The sequence below is a fragment of the Mus caroli genome, chromosome 15 (assembly GCF_900094665.2).
Source record: "Mus caroli chromosome 15, CAROLI_EIJ_v1.1, whole genome shotgun sequence".
NCBI classification, from domain to species: domain Eukaryota; kingdom Metazoa; phylum Chordata; class Mammalia; order Rodentia; family Muridae; genus Mus; species Mus caroli.
Genome location: NC_034584.1, coordinates 59922660 through 59942924, shown reverse-complemented (window position 1 = coordinate 59942924; position 20265 = coordinate 59922660). Strand labels below are relative to the sequence as shown.

Below are 20265 nucleotides of genomic sequence, written 5' to 3'. Positions count from 1 at the left end.
GAAAGAAAGAAAGAAAGAAAGAAAGAAAGAAAGAAAGAAAGAAAGAAAGAAAGAAAGAAAGGAAGGAAGGAAGGAAGGAAGGAAGGAAGAAAGAAAGAACATGGGCAATGTTATTTTCAGACTTGAAGAAATGTAGGAACTCCTAGAGAAACTACTTATGTTATTACATATTACATATTACATATTACAACTCAAAAGATCCCCCAAATAAGAGCCGTGAAATACTCTAGCTTCTCTTTCAAGGTGGATATTTGACAGTTAAAATCGGGGTTGGGTTAGGGAAGGGTTCTCACGTCACAGGGCTAAAAGAGCTGAGCTGTGACTTGGGGAAGCTGAGCTAAGAGAAAGCTTGTGCTCCCTCGGTTCCATGTGTTAAATATTCCCCAGGAATCTCCTTCTCTATCAGAGATCCTTCTTGAACTTCCCCGAAGGCCAAGACCTTCCCTCTTCTGTTCTCAAAACTTCTCATGCTGCCTTATGCATGCCCTACCATTCCCTTTTTCTGATCTATCTCCGGGCTGAGCAGCTCTCAGCTCTGTTGCCCCGTTCTCTTGGCTCTATGAGAATTCAGCCTACTGTGCTAGGTTTCTTCCAGAAACCTGGTCATTACAGTCAATATCACATCTCTCCAGCTCCTCCGAACCAACTCACATAAAATACCAGCTAGTCAGCTGATCCCCAGATCCTAACCTGTCCATGTCACCCGTCTGTTAGAGTCATTCTTCAGCTAGATGTCCATCACATGTGACATGGAATCCAACTTCTAACTTCATGTTCTTCTTTTTTGTTTCTCCCACTCCTGATTATCCAACCAATTATACCTCAGCATGCTTGCTTACCTTCTCTGCTGGTTATGAGGATTGTCATATTTGTGCATCTGATAAAATCCTGCTCATATTTAGATTTCCTTTGAAAACATCAAAGAACACTGTTGTTAGAACTCATGATATTACCTTGGTGCTCTTGGTCACCTTGTGATACAAATAACAGGTTCTGTACTCTCCTAGTTTATTACTAATGGCACTGAGTAACTGTCATTTTCTTTCAGGACAAGATTCCTCTTGCTACCCTGTTTTCCTAAACTTTCTGGTATTTTATTCGCAAATTTAATTTAGATTCAATCCATTAAACCATATCTCCACAAAAAGGTCTAGGTTTGGAAGGAAGTTAAATTAACTGGGAACTGATAAAAATGTTGAGCCACCTTTTCAGGATGGTGTTTTACCTGGCTCTGTCTTCATACATCTGACCCTGATGTCATGACTTTCTTTCCCCTCTTTATGTAGTTGCTGGACTTGTAGTTGGGGTGATCTTACTGCTTTAAGTGGAGTTATTCGCTTTGATTTAACCTTTCCTAACTGTTCATAAGGGAAGTACCACAACGTGGAGTGTCTGTTTAATTTAGGATGCAGCCCCTTGGCAACCTCTTACTTTACTAGTTCTGATGTCTAGGTTTGGTCTGTTTGCTGTTTGTTAGTTCTGTTTTGATGTGGTCACTTGGATGTTTGTGACATGTGACTCAGAAGTCAACACACAGGTGCTCTGCTTTCTGCTCTGAACTCTTAGGCACCTCTTCCTCTCTTCTCTGTTCATTTGCTGTATCATCAAATTCCCCCCCCCCTAATCATGTTACTGGGAAGATTCAGCTGAGAACTCAGGGAGAGTGGAAATGGATGTATTGGCTGCTTGACTATTCAGTAAGCGTTGCCTCTGCTACAGGAGACATTTGGGTTGCTGACTCCAATGGCACATTTATCTCCAAGTTTGTAAAAGCTGAAATCCTGTTTCTGGTTCTAATTCTCCTGGTTATAGCTTTTGAAAGGATGATATTAAGTTACTGTGATGATAATGTGGGTCCTTGTGTTCTTCAAGAACATTAATTGGATCCTGTCTCATGGCTCACAAGATAGTCTCTAATATCAACACAATTACCTAGCCTCAGATTACAGTTTCCTTTTCTTTTTTTTTCCAAGAGTGGAAAATGACTTTGATCAAATGCTTTATTGATGCAAACAATTAATTGCCTTGATGATTTTAGGCCCTTGTGGCTCCTGAGAACATTGCTTAAGTCACTGTGAGTTCATCTTTCAAAATGTCCCTTATAAAACTTTCTAGGGAGATAGAAATATTCAATGGTTTTTCTTATTTATTTGTTCTTGTTTGGCATATTACATATTACATCCCTACCACTGTTTTCCCTCCTTCCTCGCCTCCCAGCCACACCCTATTTCCCCTCTCCCCAGACCCACTCCTCCTCTGTTTCCCTTAAGAAAAGGGCAAGCCCTCCAGGGATATCAATCTTAATCATGGCATATAAAATTCCAATAAAACCAGTTATATATTCTCACATCAAGTTTGGATGAGGCAACCTAGAAAGAGGAAAAGGGCCCCAATATCAGGCAGAAGAGTGAAAAATAGCTCCTGCTTTCACTGTCAGGAGTCCCCCCAAAGTACCAAGCTACACAACCATACCATATATGCAGAGGCTCTAGATTAGACTCATACAGGCTCTCTGATTGTCCCTTTATCTCTGTGAGCCCTTCTGAGCCCAGGTTAGTTGCTTCTATGGATTTTTCTTACTGTGTCCTTCACCCCTCTGACTCATACAATCTTTTGTCCCCATGTTCTGCAGAATTCACAGAGCTCCATCATATGTTTGACTGTGGTTCTTTGTATCTGCTCCCATCAGACTCTCTGACGATGGTTATGCTAGTCTCCACTCTATGAGTATATCAGAGTACCTTTAGAAATCATTCCATTGACATTCTGTTCATGTTTGGTTGTACCTTAGATCTCTGGGCTATGTGGGTGGTTATTATACAAGGGTAGCAGCCCCTGTGTCACCCTATTCTCCCAAATCCTGGTTTTGGAAACAATTTCCAGATTATAATTTTCAGTTATAATCTCTGAAAGCAAGGAACTACCTTTCTTGCTAGAAACTATCAAGGCTCCGTGACTAGCAGATGCATTCCTCCTAATCTCTGCCCCATCTTCATGTGGGCTTTCACAATGTGTCCTCTTGTAAGAACACTGATGGTTTGGCTTGATGACTACCCGCCTCTAATTACCTATGTTGGGAGGTAAGGCCTCTTGATAGGTGTTTAAGTTGCACTCTTCTGAACATAGGGATGCTGCTATCAGGTGGTCTTAGGGAACAGACAGCTGACTTGCCATAGAGTTTTCTACTGTGCCAGGATGCAACCAGAAAAGCTTTCACCAGATCTCTTCACCTCAACTTGAGCTTTACATCGTCCAGAACTGGGGGAAAACAACTGTTTTCATAAATTCATAAATTACCCAGTTAAATATAGACTGACCATAGAAACCTGGGAAATATCACAGAATTGTGTGTCTATGTATAATTATTCTTTCCATAAGTAAAGCTATCCCTTGTAGTTCACCTTAGGTTCTCGGGGATGGACCTTTGTTTCCATCTTCCCGATTATAATTTTACCTTTTCTCCTGCTTGGCTCCTTTTTCATGAGTTATCCCCTTGTGACTTCCAGTGCATAGCAACAGGGTTCTCCTATATCCAGTTGTAAAATCATTATGTTCTTTCCACTCAGCATGTTCCATCACTAGGTTCCACCATCGCCATTTGATTGTCTCAATTCATCTAAGAAAAGTATTTTTCTTGGTTGGAACTAGCCAATAAACAACAATAAACAGGCTTCTCCCTGGCTTCATCCACCACCAGCTCCTTCTAGATGGGCAGTTGTAATATTTACGTGCACAGTGCCCAATCTAAGTCTCAGGACTTTGCTCCTTGTAGTGGTCTTGATGAACTGTGGTGGGAGCTACTGTTTCTACACTGTCATGGGTCCATCCGTTTGCAGTGAGAGACAAATAAAGTAGCCCAAGATATGAAGATGGAACCCCTATGTTTCTTGTGTTTCTGCCCCTGTTGGGATGTTTTCTGTGACTGACATATCTCTGAGGATTCAGCATGTCATGGTGGATCCCTGATTTTATGCTTTGGCTGAACTCTTTTTTTCACTTTTGTTTTGGGGGATATGCTAAGATCAGAAGTGACTAAAGCTGGTATCTGCTGATTCATACCATAATTCTGAATTATTTCCCTGGGGGCAGCTCATTTAACTTTAAGCAAATAATAATTCACAATTACTGAATGTTTCCATGTGCCAGACATTGCCCTAAGCACATCACATGTGTGAATTTACCAAACAGGGCTAACAAAATGTCTTTCCTAATTCAGTCACTAATTGGCTTATCACTTCTGATTTTCAGTGTGGTTATGAGTTCGGAAATTCTGACTTTCCCTTATAACCTCACCGGTATATTAATGAAGTATGGAACGAGTCTAGACAGAGCCTGCTAGCTTGATATCACTTTAACCCTTTAGAGTCCTTAAAGAAAATGCATGCATACATGGTTGTATATGTGTGTATTATGTGTGTATGTGTATATATGTGCTTGTAAGTATGTATGTATGTACATGCGTATATATCTAAGTATGCATTGCTTATGTATATGTATTTCAGTTCTGTTTGCTTACCTTTATAACAAACTCATTGCCAGAGGACAGTCTTATATCTCAATCCTCAGATTCTTTATTTGTAGCTGCTTCCTAGTGTATCTGTGCAACAGAAAGAAGTCATATGTGTTACACACTCAGAAAACTCTTGGACACAGGACAGATCTCTAAGAAAGGCCTGCTGAATGACTGGATAGCACCAACCTAATGTAACAGGCTAGTAGTCCTGTTAAAGGCAGGCATTTATGATTCTGATACAGTTGGTTCTTAGTGAACCTTATTCCCAGTGTTTCCCTAATTTTTTCGATCTAAAAATGTAATTAGCCATGTAGATTTCTCCCTAAGAAGTTGATTCTAATATTACTCTGAACACCTTTTAAGCAGAGTCCACTCAGCCAATGTATTTCCGACTTATATCAAGAGTTCCAGAAACAGAAGGCTACTCAGGCAGTAGGGCTAGGCTCTGCAGCCAGGTCTGTTAACTCTTTAAGGGGGAGTCCCTTTATGTGGCCCTAATGAAGAGCCTCATTCCTACCAGTGCAGTCTGCCAAGGACAGAACTGATGGGGACATTCGGTGGCCATGAATAACAGTCTGATGATTAGGGGAGAGAGAGAGAGTGAGGTTTTTTTTTAAGGTAAAATGGAGACAGGTCTGAGGCTGCACAATTAATCAGACAGACAAGCAGCCAAAATTGCAATGAACAGACACCACTCAGTGATACAGAAGTGGGAAAAGGTCTGGATGAGGATATAAAGTTTGCATGGCTGTCTTGGTGTTTCTGTGGCTCTGAGCAGGGCCCATCTCTGTGGGTTGCTCTGTCTTCTGTGCAGTATCAGAGACAAAGAAATGTATTGCCTTCAGTTTAAAATGGTTTTCACTTCATAACATTATGAAGTCTAGCACATTTATCCTTGAGGTAATTCCTTTATGTGAGGGGGTCTGGCTTTCCTGTTAAATGGTATGGTATAAATTTCCCTTTGCTCATGCTATGATTAGGTTTATGTGGAAGGAAGATTCATTTAAGATGCATTTATAACATAATTGATAGTAGTGGTACTTTCTAGACAAAGCACAAATGAAGGCAAGGGAGTCTGTCCAGACGCTGTTGGGAGCTGAGTCTAAGGGTTTTGGGCTCTTCCAGCTGTTAGCCTTTTACCTTCTTTCTGTGTAAGACAACGAGATTCAGCTCCCCAGACAAGAGATATGTTTCAGTAGGATGCACACTTGTGCTCGCCTATACATCTTCAAAGCATTTTGTGTTTGCAGAACCTATGTGCAATCAGCAGTTCCTTCTTTGGACTGCAACCTGACATCAGTGGGATTTTTTTATGTACAGCCCTTGGTACTTGGTGCTGCAGCTCGCTGTCAATGACTCTGGGCATTTGTTTGCTTTTCTGAAATATACCTGTTAATCAGGCCCCGATGTTCAGGGTGCCAGACCTAGAGGGGATCTGACCCATTCCTTGGCTCCACCACCTCTTCAGGTGTGAATCTTGTTCCATGGACGAGGCCCTAGGAATCTGTCAATTGTCTAGCAGGAGATTCACACAATAAAGTGTTTACCCAGCAAATGGGAGGTGCTTAATAAATGTTCCTAAGTCATGGGGTTGTTGTGAGGACTCGATTAGTGAGTAAGCCATGTCAATCTCAGGACGGACCCCATTAGAAGCCCTGAAGTTACCATTTCTTCTCACAGGTGTCAGTCTGCTCACTGATTATGATAATTATAAAAACAAAACAAAACTAATGTGCATAGTGCCTAATGTTAAGGAGATAGAGAGAGGCAGTTTCAAGAAATAAGTTGATGCTGTAACCAGGAAAATTGAGGTTCTCTTCAGGGCTTCTTAGTCTCATTAATAAAAGAATTTAGAAGCTGCCTCAAAGGGAAACTCAAGGATAATTTTATTAGTGTATGAGGGAAAAACAGTACAGATTAGGTAAAAACACTGGCAGCTACTATCAGGAGGAGAGAAGAAAAAAGCCACTCAAGCACAGAATAGAAATAGAGATGGAGCAGGGAGGAGGAGAGACACTCTCCAAGAATGGAGGTGGGCTAGTGACTGAAGAAAGAGCCCCAACGATAGCTATCCACATAGAACGTGGTTATATGTAGTGGTCTTACCGTTTGTATTTGTCATCATTTGTGGCCTTTCTCATCCATACTCTGTCATTAGATGTCTCCAGGCTAAGAGAGGCTTTCTCTACACATTGACTTTTTTCATGTTAATATTGATACAACTTCACAATCTGCTATGGTACTCTGAAATTACCTTCTAGAATGACCTTTGTTAGGAAAGCCAGCTTCATGCCCAATGGGGGCCATAATGAGCCTTGAGGTGAGAGAGGAGTTAGGAAATCTGGGACACTGTAGCAGAGACAGTGTCACTGAGCCTTATAGGTAAAGAGAGCTGTTGACACAAGAAACTCAACTCAAAGAGGATAAAGGAGATAGTTTATTCTGAAGTTAAATATGAATTACCATGGCCTGGAAACACAGATTAAAGTTGCCCTAAATTCCATGTTTCAACATAGTAGTGGTTTGATGTTTTTTATATCACCTGAACGAAGGAAGTCATAAATCAAAGCACTTTTCAAATCTACCGGTGGGTACATCAGGTAGGTGGGTTATAGAAGATCAGGGAAACTCTGCTGTCGGCCTTAGATGCTATTCTTAGCCCTTTGGTTATTGGAAATTTGGAGTTGGCTCCTACAAGAACTTACATAATGGCCACAAAATGTTAGAGCATGTGCAGAGGAGACCAATAAGTGGGTATTAAGGCATTTAAAAATGCCCCAAGATAATTTGGCTCTGGGCTTGCAGCATCCCACCATCTCTGCACCATTGATGTTCTAATTAGTCAATCAAGGCTGTGTGGACAGAGCTTCTTTCCAGGAACTTTCATTGATAGAGGTTGACCCCTTAAAACCGGGGGAGGCGCTTCACTAAGACAAGTAGAATAAAGTAAAAACAAAAGATAGCCACATGGACAGCACTTCAGGGACCCTTAAGAAGAAAGATGAGGGGGAAGGGGAGCCATTAATTGTATAACTCACCCCCAGGGGTTGGGGGATCCTCCCATAACTCTAAGGCTTCTAATCTACTTGGTCCGAGCAGCAGAGATAAGCAAACACATTTGTCTATAAACCCCTGCCATTCTAACATGAGGTAGAGATAAGAGCCATAGGGGGTGTGTGTGTGGGGGGGGGTGCCCTGATTTCTCCAGACTGTGAATAGAAATTTCTGGAAAGAAGCCATATCCTCAAACTGAAATCTTCTAGAAGGCTGGTTGACTGAGAAGAACTTTGTCAGATGGATGGAGAATTTGGACTTTTGCAGGTTCAAATACGAATTACAACTTATCTTGGGCTATCATGAGCCCTCTAAAGGGCCATTCCTTGCACAAGTCTGTGTCTGACTTAATAGTCTATGACAAACAGGTAAACACCTATAGGAATGTACTGGTTAACACCCTGACTCTACTTTCCACCTATCACAGGGCTAAGAATGTTATCAGAGAGCATCAAAAGCCTATAGCAGAGTACCCCCCCTGCCCCCCCGAGCTGTACTATTACTCTCCTTCCCAACATACCCATCAGGGTATTAGAAAAGTGGCTTGATTTATCTTTGTTCTGTTACTATAAAATCTTCATTTAACTGCTTCCGTGTTGAACCGTGGAACTTGGCATAACCTATGTTGCCCCAGTCACGGTCACTCATTGGGCTCCAGAATAAATTCTTATTGTTTTGAGGTGAGAATTATGTTACTGAATTGGCAAGGGTGTGGATCTGTTCTCATCGAGTGACCAGCATCTTAAAAGTGGGAGGCCTAGGGTCTCACCCCCAGTCCCTGGTGTCTGATCTGTCTCACATGTGCCCCCTCACAAGGATCTTCAACAAGGATCTAGAGACCTAGTTACATCTGTCCAATTGTATTTTCTAGGGAGATACCTCACTGAGTCCCTGTTGAGCCTGTCACTTGCATATCAAATTCATAGCCTCCTTCCCTGGCACCCCTGTCTTCAATCTATTTCTCTCCAGTGGTGCCTGTAGCCCTGCAGCCTGACCCCTCACTGTCCATACTTACCCACCATCTCACTTGGCTAGCTGGTGGACTCCCAAACTGCACATGGAGCTCCTGACAGAACAGAAAGCCCAGGCCCAGGAGACTAGGCAGGAAAGGGGGAGTTGAGAGGCTCCAAGCCTAGCGGGGAAAACTCCTCTCTCAGCTTGGTTTTTAATTTAACTCCAATCCTGGAGCTGCCACTGTTGTGAACCTCTAGAGATGTCCCTTTGAAGCTCTTTGTTCTTTCTCCTTCCTAACTTGGTGTCCTACAGGGCCTGACACTGAAAACACTTAGGAAGCCCCAGGAAACTTTAGTCCTCCATTCTGGGAAGAGAGACAAATGCTGCCTGCCCCCAGGGGGCTCCCAAAGAAGCAGAAGATTCTCTTAGGAGGAGCCAGCTGGCCCAGGGAAAAGGGAAGGGGACAGACAAGTTTTTGTCACCAGGGGAGCTTGGTAGCTCTGAGACTCCCTGAGTTGCTTAACATCTCTGATCTCTGTTATGAAAGGATGTGTTGCTGTCAGTTGTCTTTTGTGTACAGACCACCACTGTGACTGCTTCAGTGACCAGGAGTCCCTTTGCTTAAAGATGATTGTTCTTTGCATTTGTCTCAAGGCTAAACCCACTGGCAGTAGCTCATACTTGGCATCATTAATTCAATTCAATTAAATGAGCAGTTATGAGGGATACTTTGTGCCATTCACTGGGCTCTGGGGACTGTGCAGTGCAAATCATCAGCCCCATTGTTCAAGAGTATATAGCCATGAGGGAGACTTGGATATGGAAATGAGACTTCAGAGATAAAACAGTTATGACTGGAAATATAACATGGTGAGGCTCCAGTTACATACAAGAGAAAACTCTAGAATCTGCCCCCCTTTCCTACTGCCATTCTGTTCAATACTTTCTATCAGCCATCTGAATTATAATTTAGCATCAGGAAGACCATGAGCAGCTCACTAAATCAGAGTCTCTGGGGCCAGTGCCCTTTCCCTCTCTACCTTCCCTGATACACTCCTCCATTGATATACTCCTCCTAGAGTAGCTCACTGCCACATGGAGCCAGTGTTGGACATGGATCTCAGGCTGTCTAGAGGTGGCTTGATTCGCACAATTCAGCAGCTGACCAGACCCTGCACTTGCTCTCCGTATACCACAGATTTGCAAATGTGTTTTCAGCTTTTCAATTCTAGTCTGGTCTATGTTCATAAGGGGCAAAGAAAAATCCCACTTGGAGTGACTGAGTTGGCCTCAGCCACGTCCAGTGCTATAACCATGTGGATTCTGCCAGCCTCTGAGTCCCTTTGTTTCTGTCTTGAATTAGTCCTATCTATGATCCCATAAACTCCCTATGTGGAATCTTTTTTCCTACCAATGACCAGCTCAGAATATACAAAGATGCAGTCAATGTCTCATTTAGTGAAGGCAGAGGATACTATGTTTTCTTCCCCAGGCGGGAAGTGTATGTGCTCACATGTGCACAAGTGAGTTCATAATTGTTTTGTTTTTTTTTAAAGATCATTCTTGAGATATCTCTGTAAGCACCCTTTATACTGACTTCTGTTCATAGTATTCCCTGATAGCATGTCTTACTCTTAACATATTTATGGATAATACTGATTTATATACACATGTGTTGGCATAAGATTGGCTGTGTTACACCCAGGCCTACTCAGATAGGAAACAGATATGCAGCCATGAAGACGCTCGCCATGTATCTTACCCTCCTTAAGTGTGGAAACTGCCACCTACAGTGTTGGATTTCAGGACACTAATGTCCAAGTCCAGGAGATGGATGATCAGAGGTCTGAAGGAAAAGATATGACTTCTTTGGCAATGGTTCCTCAGAAGTAAAACAGATATATCAGTTCTTGAGCAAAAAACTGTGAAAGCATAGTAGAAAATCAGAGTGTTCCTGAGATGGGGAAAGAAAAAAAAAAAAAAAGAAAGCAAAAGCATAAACAGTGGGATCAACCTCCAAGAGCATGGAGGACCTTTGAGTAGAATAGACGCATATATCAAATGCTTACATACACGGTCCAGTTTAGATCTGAAGAAATCAAAGAGTGGACTGTGGGAGGCCTGTGCTCTGGCACTGCACATCAATGGGATGCCTGGCACCATGCTTCATTTTCCTCATGTGTGAGATGCTACTGATGCCTTACTGTTCAGTTGCTTATGAAGACAACCTAGAATGTGGGCTTAGCACATTGCTTGACCAGAGATATAACCAGTGATATGAGTCAAGGCTTGAGAATGGCAGACGGCTCAGTGGATAAAGGTGCTTGTTCTTCAAGCTCAGTTCAAGTCCTCAGCAACCAGCATGCAAAGCTGAGCTATGCTGAGCATACCTATAACCCTGGCCTTGGGAAGTAAGACAGTCAGATCTCAGGGCTTCAGTGGTTAGTTGGCTTCAGCACAATAGGCAGCTTCAGGTCTAGTGAAATACCCTTTCAACATGAAGATGATAGAACACACCTGACATTCTCCTCTGGCCTCTGTGTTCAACTAGGAGTGCATATACCCATGTGCCAACACGAGTGCTTCTACCTGTATGCCAGTATGAGTGCATATACCTGCACGCTCATGTGAATAGATCACAATACACACACACACACACACACACACACACACCCTTCCTTCACTTTGACACCTATCAGAGCTTTGTAATAAAAGGGGTTGGATTAGACAATCAGCAGCATAAAGGGCATAAAACGAGGGTTTCTGAAGCATAGCAGACGGGCACCTGTAGAAGCCATTGTTACCACCACCCCTAAGTGGCGGAAACAAGACTGGGACTAAGTATAACTAGAACATGTAAACACGGGCCATCAAACAGAACCTGAAGCAGGGGTGTGAGTTTAATTGTGCCTGAGCCAGAGCTCGGAAGAAGCCAAGCTGTTGAAAGAGTGCCTGCATATCTATGCTTCCTTGTTTCTCCAGCCTGCTTCTGCCTCCTAGTAAATCCCGCACACTGCATAAAGCTGATGTCTTAACCAGCTGGGCTTGTTAAACACCACGGGCAAGTAAGAAAAGCCCCGACACACAATCTCAATCATGTATCTAAACAGGGGGTTTAGGGACTGGGATTACAGGATTGTCCAGCTAGGGTTGTTTGGAATGGTTTTAGGGCAGATGGGAATGAATGAGAATAATCTGGACTGAGGATTGGTCAAAACTTACAAACTAGGCAATTTGCTCCAACAGTCAGTGATCTTATCGGGGGAGCCTCTGAGTTCAGATGGAGACACTCTTACAATTTGCAGTCTTATCTGGAAATACACAGGACCGAATGAGCTGATGTTCCAAATTCCCAGAGCTTAATGGCTGCGCATATCAGTGGTGGTTCAGCTTATCCTTCTGCAGGTCATAGTTCATTCTACAAATTGGATTTTGTTTTATTTCTCTCATCCATTAGCCAGGCCCCAACAGCAGCCAGTCAGCAAGGCATCTCTGTGAGGGAGTGAGCACTACGCAAAGAGGGACAAACATGGCACTTAGCTCCAGTGCAGGAGAGAGAGGGGACAGGCACTCTTGCCTGCTGTCTGCCTCACCCCTTTCCTCCCCTCTTCCCATGTGGCCTTGTTTCTAACATTTTCAAAATAATTTCTAAATTCTTTCTAGTTCTTCCTCACCTGCAAGTCTCCATTTAATCTATTTGTTCCCCGCTTTAAGAATTTGTGCCCTAGGCCTTTGCAGACCATAATTAACTAGATGGTGTTATATTTTGTTCTAGTGAGACTATGCCGGGGCCTAGCAAACACATAAGTGGATGCTCACAGTCAGCTATTGGATGGATCACAGGGCCCCGAATGGAGGAGCTAGAGAAAATACCCAAGGAGCTAAAGGGATCTGCAACCCTATAGGTGGAACAATGTTATGAACTAACCAGTACCCCGGAGCTCTTGACTCTAGCTGCATATGTATCAAAAGATGGCCTAGTCGGCCCTCACTGGAAAGAGAGGCCCATTGGACTTGCAAACTTTATATGCCCCAGTACAGGGGAACACCAGGGCCAAAAAGTGGGAGTGAGTGGGTAGGGGGTTGGGGGTGAGGGTATGGGGGACTTTTGGGATAGCATTGGAAATGTAAATGAGGAAAATACCTAATTAAAAAACAAAGAAAAAAAAAGAAAATACCTAATAAAAAATTGGAAAAAAAATTATATGTGCCTCTGTGTATGTACAGGCACATGTGTGACTATTGAACTTTTTGTGCTAAATATTATTGTGAGTTGTCTTTTAGACATAAGAGACACTGCCTGATTGAACTTTTTCTACATGTGGCTGAGTGCATGGCTCAATTGATAGAGTGCTGGTCTAGAATGCATGGAGCTATGTCTTCCTTCTCTAGCCCATATCAACACCCAGATGTGGTGGCATATGCTCGTAATACCACCGCTCAAGAGGTAGAGGCAGAAAGATCAGGAATTCAAACTCATCTTTGCCTACAAAGTGACTTTGACACTAGCCATGAGACTCTATCTCTAAACAAATGAAACCACACTGTTTCTGTAATGATGTAAATACTTTATATCTGCTCTGTCCAGTCTCCTGCTGGATTGCATGCCTGCATATGGAACATCTTTATTGTTGCTATTATAAGAAAGTAGAGTTCTGACTTTTATATAATTTTGATTAACAGATACATAGATGGTCAAAAGAGGCTTCAGGAACTGTATTGGATAATGTTGCTGTAAACAATCGATGCAGGGCTCCTCTCAGAATCAATATTTCAAACATTAGAAACCTGATTCTTAAAAAGGTTAAGATGGTCATAGCCTTTTGGATGGTAAAAGATGGACCAGGACAAGAATTGTGTCATTCCTGGTCCCAGAATGTAACAGTATTTTTTATTCTCCTGATGTAATTGTCATCTTGGAAGCTCATTGCCTCCCTCTGCTATCATAAGCTTAGTCATGGAAGATTCTAGCCGCCATACAATCTTAACTAGACCTAGAATATTTTCATCCTCTGAGACTTACTCATGAATAAACTCACCCTTTCTAGTTCTTTCTGAACTCTGGTTGGCTGGTACAACTCAGCTGTTCTGGTTCAAATTCCTCTCCAAGCTGACTGATTCAATCTGGCTTCTCTCTCTCTCTCAGCCTCTCCTGAATTGCTTGCCCTTATACTAACTTTGACAATCTGTTTAAATCTTCTAGCTCCTTCTCATTCTCTGACTTTTTTTGTCTTCACCTGTCTTTAACCCATCCCTGTAAAATTCTCTTGGTAATACTGCCTCCTTCCCTCTCTGCACTGTCCCTTAAGTACCTTCCCTTTCCCCTCTCCTCTAGTGAGAGTTAGGAATATCCTATTCTGTCAAATCGTTCTCTGATTCATCACTTTGCCTGCCACTCAATTAGATATTATTTTCAAACATGAAGGCTTTCTTCTACAAACTTTACCTTCGTTGTTTGGGATTAAAGGTGTGTACTAAAGGCATGTCTGTATTCCAACTAGAAGGATTAGAGGTGGTTGCTAAGGACTGAGCCACACCACATCTAGAAAAAGTTGGGTTTTTTTTTTTTTTCAGTAAATAACACAATCCCAGGGTTCATGTTGTTATCAAATATCCTACAACACCAGAAACCCAGGATTTTACCTGCCTTTGAGCCCTAGCCAACTCCTGTGGCATTGAACCAGGCAGTGTTTTTAATGCATATCATCTTTGCTCTTCGTGATTGTCTCAGTTTCACAGCAGTTTCTATTTTCCTGGGTACATTTCTAAGTTGACTTAATTTCTGAGGGCAAGAACCTCATAACTACTGAACAAAGAAAAGTTTGGCAGATGGAAGTTTTTCCATCCCCTTTACCTTCCTGGGCCTGTTCCCTAAGTTCTAATTGGTGATGTTAAACATGGGCTTGGTGTTGCTGATTATCTGTCTCCTGTATGGGTTTCAACTCTACAGACCAACATGATCTCTGAGAAAGGAACCCCAGGCCTGCCCACATCTCTCCCTTCCTACCTCTGTTCCCTGGTAATGATCAATATCTATGATGTGCAGTATTTTAAGCCTGAGGTCCTTTTGACTCAAGTCATTCTCCCACCCCTCTACCTAGTCACATGTTTCTAAGCATGCTCCTCTAGCAGAGTGGTAGACCAAGAGTAGCTGAAGGTTGTGATATCATTTACTAGATTTTCTGTAGCCACATGCAGATGACCTGTTGCCTCCTTCAGATAAATGCTTCCTCTAGATGTCCATGGTATCTGCAGGCCAAAGCACCACCATTTAATAGGTTTGGGGTAGGCAGATTTCCTAATAAAATTAGGCAGAGTCATCCTTACTCAGTAACCAGGGCACAGCCCCATATGGAGAAGTGGGAGGGCAGGAGAATTGAGAAAACACAGTCCTGAGAAACAGGGGCTTTTGACCAGAGCAGTCTGACGGTAAGAGTTGGTAACTAGTTTGAGCTCACCCTTTTTAGGGGAAGACTCAACAGAAGTGATATCACTTAACCTGGGCTTCCCCACCTTAAGAAGCTTGGCATCTTCATTAGAAACAAATCCAGAGCCCTCAGAGTGTTCTCCAGGCCTCACAGGGACCAAAGGATAAGGCAGCACATTGCAGAATGTAGCCACCAGTGGCTCTCATAGAGGGCAGCCACTGCTCGGCCTCTCCATTTGCCGCCCATGAGAATGAAGTCCTCACCTTCTTCCTTTCAGTGGAGAAGGAGAATGGGAAGTTGTGTATAAGCGCCTCAGTCCTTAAGTCCACAGGCCTTCCATCTGCCTACATGCTTCTCTCTGGATCTGCTATGTGCTGTGATTCTCCACAGCTGTGCTCCCCTAATGCTGTTTCTGTTTTCATGGCCACCTTGGAACCTGTGCACAGGCCATGCTTCACAAAGAATGAGAGCAGTGTCCGTCTCTATGTGTATTAGTGACTTTTACTGTTGCTGTGAAAGAAGGGAGCTAAGGTACCAGAGGGGGATGGAGGGGGAGTGGGAGGGAGGGAGGGTGGGAAAGAGTAGAAGAGATTTATTTTGGCTCACAGTGTGAGGGTGCCATCATGGCTGGTGAGGCTTGGTGGTGAGAAGATGAGGCAGCTGTCACATCAAACCAGGAAGCAAAGAGAAGTAAACCCTGGTTCTCTCTCTCTCTCTCTCTCTCTCTCTCCCTCTCCCTCTCTCTCTCTCTCTCTCATTTTTATTCAGGCCAGGATCCCAGCCCATGGGGTGGTGTCTGCCTCTTTCAGGATGAGTCTGCCCAACCTTAATTAACCCAATTTAGAAATTTCATCACAGACATTCTCAGAAGTTTCTCCACCTACCCATGGTGATTTATAATGGGGAAATCAGGGCTGTCACACCGTGTGAAACCTACCCTATCCTCCCCAGGTCCAGGGCAGGGGTCACTGCCTCGAAAGCCCCCAGGTTCTCCACTTTTGCTTTTTTTTCTAGACTACTTTGGTTGGCTTCCACCTGGCCTGTACCATCTACTACTTTATAATTTATGAGCTTGCCTGTACATTTCCTGCATCAGGCAGAGAGCTCTTGAGCCCCAGGACTGTACAATTCCCATAGCTAATTGTCACATCTCCCACTTCTCGCTCTTTGCAGCAGCCTCAGAACTAACCTGCCTCAGAAGAAACCAATTCTCATCCTGTAGCCAAAGGGGCTTTCTCTGATGTCATTGCTACTTCATCTCACTGAGTGACAGCATCCCCAGTCAGGTATCAGGCTGGAGAGGAGATTGCTCTCCTTCCTAATGCCATTAACTGCCTGGGAAGAACTCCTTCCAGCATTCTCTGTCAGCCAGCATCCTCTTTGTTTAGCCCTACTCTCATGATTAGGTAGTTACAAACTTTTCTTTAATTCTTTGATTGTGGACCTATCATCATTTAAGATTTCAGAATAAATTATATGATCAGGACAGTGACAATCAGGGAAAGTGGAATTGAGTAGAACATTCCAGTTTTAATGAGATAGCATTCATGTAAAAATCAGAGTATAGCAATTGAGGCAGGCGAGTTTAGAATCTCCAGTAGGAAGGGTTCATTTTATACCAGGATCGACGTGGAAAACAAGGGGAGGAGGTTGTAGGAGAGTGACAGATGGGGTGGATAAGCCAAAAATCTCCTGTGAAAGGTCTGGAAGCCTAGAGGAGATATTTGGATTTATGTATCAGAAGACAGGGAGCTTCTATTATTTCTAGAGCATGGAATCTGTGTAGCAAAGAAAGACACAGTGTACAAACTAAGGCTTTGGAGATGGTAATGGCTCAATGCATATTAATGGGGATGGAGATTCCTGGAAACTGGATTATCAAGAAGCTACCAAGAAACCAGAGTGTGTCTGGGTAGACACAGTTTGGGACAGAAACTCTGGGTATCTGTAGATACCCAGAAACACTGGAAGAGAGGCTTTTATGTTTCCTGTATAGCTCAGTTACCTGTTGAAGTCTTTAGCTAACAATCTTCAGTATCTTGAGGCTCGTGAGCCCATGTTCCCTGGTGGTTGTTTTATGGGTGACACATTTTTTGGACACCAGGAGGGGCTTATAGCCAGGTCATTGGGGCCATCAATGGGAATTCCATCCCAAAATGATTTTGGATAATATTTCCTTTACATGGCCATTGGTATATCTTAAGATATAATGTCCTTGGGAGGGCTCCCCTATGATTCTGCTTAAATGCATGTTAGGAGAACTAGATCCCTAAGTAATTTTGGAAACCACAGCTGCTTTCTCCTTGCCTGTGGATCCTGCTACAGGTATAAGGTCACAGTGTCCAGTAGTGATGTTTCCTGAGTTTGGGATATCCTAGTACCATCCCAGACCTCTGAGTGTCTCTTAATGGACTTCTCAATTGAGTACCTGTTTTTCAAATGTGACACTTTCTAACAGCCAGTGTGAGCGACAGTGAGATTGCCTTCAGCAGCCCCTCAAAGCTGAGATGGAAAAAGGCTTTCCTACTGGGAACAAAAATAGAAATTTTGAGGCCAGTCTGTATATTCTTAGCTCTGTGCAGGGCATTCCTGTCATCTGGCCAGCCAAGCTTCCAATATTCTGCCACCGGAAACATCAAGCAAGGGCTTTCCCTGGAAGGGTGGGGAACATAAAACAAACTGTAGAAGATCTATGTTCTGTCTTGCCTTCTCTTGCTCCTCTCTGCCATACTCTGCTTATTCAGTTTATCACTGATTGCAGAACTAGGGTTTATGTACACTAGCTCTGCTCTAGGCATGCTATTGGAGGAAGTGACTGAGACATACTCCTTGTCTTCAGAGGTCTTTCTCTAGGAAACAGACAAACACATAATGACAATTTAGGGACCTCTGATAGAGTATAGAAAAGGGCATTGACCTCTTTACAAGCCAGAATCCCCTCAACCAGCAGTTGAAGCCTTTCTATCACCATCTGGTCTTAAATGCATTCCTGTGACCTTATAAGCAGAATTTAAATTGCTTCATTTGTCAGAGAGGCAGAAAAGTATAGCGAGGAAGAGATTTTGGAGAAGTTGAATATCTGATTACAGAAGAGGCAAAGGGATGCCCAGGTTGAAGCAGGCTGCCACCTCTTTAATTGTATTCCATTTTCCAAAATGGGGGCATGGCATTTCTCAGATCTTGGAGCAAGAGTCCTCCAAGGGATTAAAAATTAATCGGGTCCCTCCATCCTGTTTCCATTCCTATCTCCTATGAAATGCATTTTCCTCTCTCTCTCTTTATACATTTATTCATTCTTAGGATTCAATCCATTTGTAATTTTGCACAACATACTCAGGTACAGAGGGTGCAAGGAACAATCCACAAGCTTCTCCCATGGATCCTAACATTGATAGCCACCAGACTCTTTTGGGAAACTCACTCATGGGGCTCTGAATAACCTTCCTGATGTAAGCTGTCTTCACACACAACAGAAGAGAGCATCCGATCCCATTACAGATGGTTGGAAACCATCATGTGATTGCTGGGAATTAAACTCAGAAGCTCTGAAAGAACAGTCAGTGCTCTTAACCCTTAGGCCATCACTCCAGCCCTAGATTTTTTTTAAGGGATGAAAAAACTATCAAAAGGTGTAGGCTGATAACATCTGTCTAAGAGTCTTTGAGGGAAGATATGCATTTAAAAAAAAATTAGCACGGAATGCCCGGAAAAATATGGAAGACATGAGAAGCACCCGCTGCTTGTGAAAAGAGGACCAGTTAATTCTATAGACAACAAACAGAGCAGAAGGCTGAATGCCCTGCTGGACTCAGGCCAATCCTATTTCAATTTGAAAATGCCTGAATTAAAGCTCTATAAATTCAACAAAATTGTAAATTTCCCATTTTGTTCTGTTTTCATTCTGTTGCTGTGACAAATACCATATGTATATGTACATATAAATATATATATGTAGATATATATACATATGCATGTATATATATGTGTACATGTATATATATGTATATACACACACATATATATGTACACACACACACACACACACACATATATATATATATATATATATATATATATGAAAGAGTTTATAGAGTTTATTTCAGATTATAGGTTATAATAAATCATTGAGGAAATCAAAGCAAGATCTATAAGCAGGAACTTGAAGTAGAAACCTTGGGCGACTGATGCTTGCTATCTCAATCAGTGCTTCATACTACATTGCACAGCCCAAACCAGCTGCCTGTGTAATGTCAGCACCAACAGTGGCCTGTGCCCTCCTCCCCAACTAAGAATGAACAGAATTCCCCTTAGACATGCCCACGGGTCAGTCTGGTCTAGGTAATTTCTCACCTGAGGCTTCTCTTGTCAGGTGACTCTAGGCTGTGTCAAGTTGAAAGTCAAAGCAAATGAAAAAAAAAAAACTCTTTCTCATTCAAATCACCAAGAAATAGCATGTTCTATTCAAATACTGGACCCTGGCTACACTTTGTAATCATGCATAGTTCTTTGAATGAGGCATGATCCCTTTGGTCCCCAATGTTTGGGTGTGCAGCTCCTTCTACCTGGTTCCTCCTCCACTGCCTCTCAGTAACAATCTCAGCACTACCTTCTTTTTTGAAGTGACCCATTTTTGTTTCCAAAGCATCTCTTCACCTCTGTCATAATCCCCCAGAACAGGATGGAGTAAGTAATCTGTTTACTTGTTCAGGGAGCTACCCAGCCTCACAGGCTGTGAATGATGACAAGGTTTATTCCTTTTTTTGTCATGTTCTGGGAAACTTCTCAGACCTGGGCAAACTTGTGACCCCTCTGGGCAGTATGTTTCTGTACAAGTAGGTAGGAACTACGCTGTTTCAAGAGATCCCTTGATCTAAGATGCCCACTGAAAGCATAAACTTTGTGATTTTGAAACTGAAGAACTGAAAGTCCTTTGTTAGAAAAAGAGAAAATTAGCAAAACAGTGAATTACGTGCAGAATTCATTACAACTTTCACTACCTCCCTAACCTCCTGTAGATTGTAATGTGAATGGAACCAACATATTTAGTCCTGGTCAGTAGCTCTGGGTTCTAATGTATAAGAGTGGTGGGGGCAGAAGTGATAACTTATCATTTGAGTAAGATATAAATCGGCGTTCATTGTCTTAAGCTGAAGAGATGTTAATATTGTGTGCTGGCCAGGGGAAAAATTCTTGAATAGAACAGCAATGGCTTGTGCTATAAGATCGAGAATTGACAAGTGGGACCTCATGAAACTACAAAGCTTCTGCAAGGCTAAAGACACCATCAATAAGACAAAAAAACCACCAACAGATTGG

General features: G+C 42.7%; 1 protein-coding gene across 4 annotated transcripts in view; it reads left to right on the top strand.

The window, feature by feature from the left end:
- Kcnq3 (potassium voltage-gated channel subfamily Q member 3) overlaps positions 1–20265 on the top strand; it is a 277993-nt gene that overhangs the window by 136940 nt on the left and 120788 nt on the right. The window lies entirely within an intron of this gene.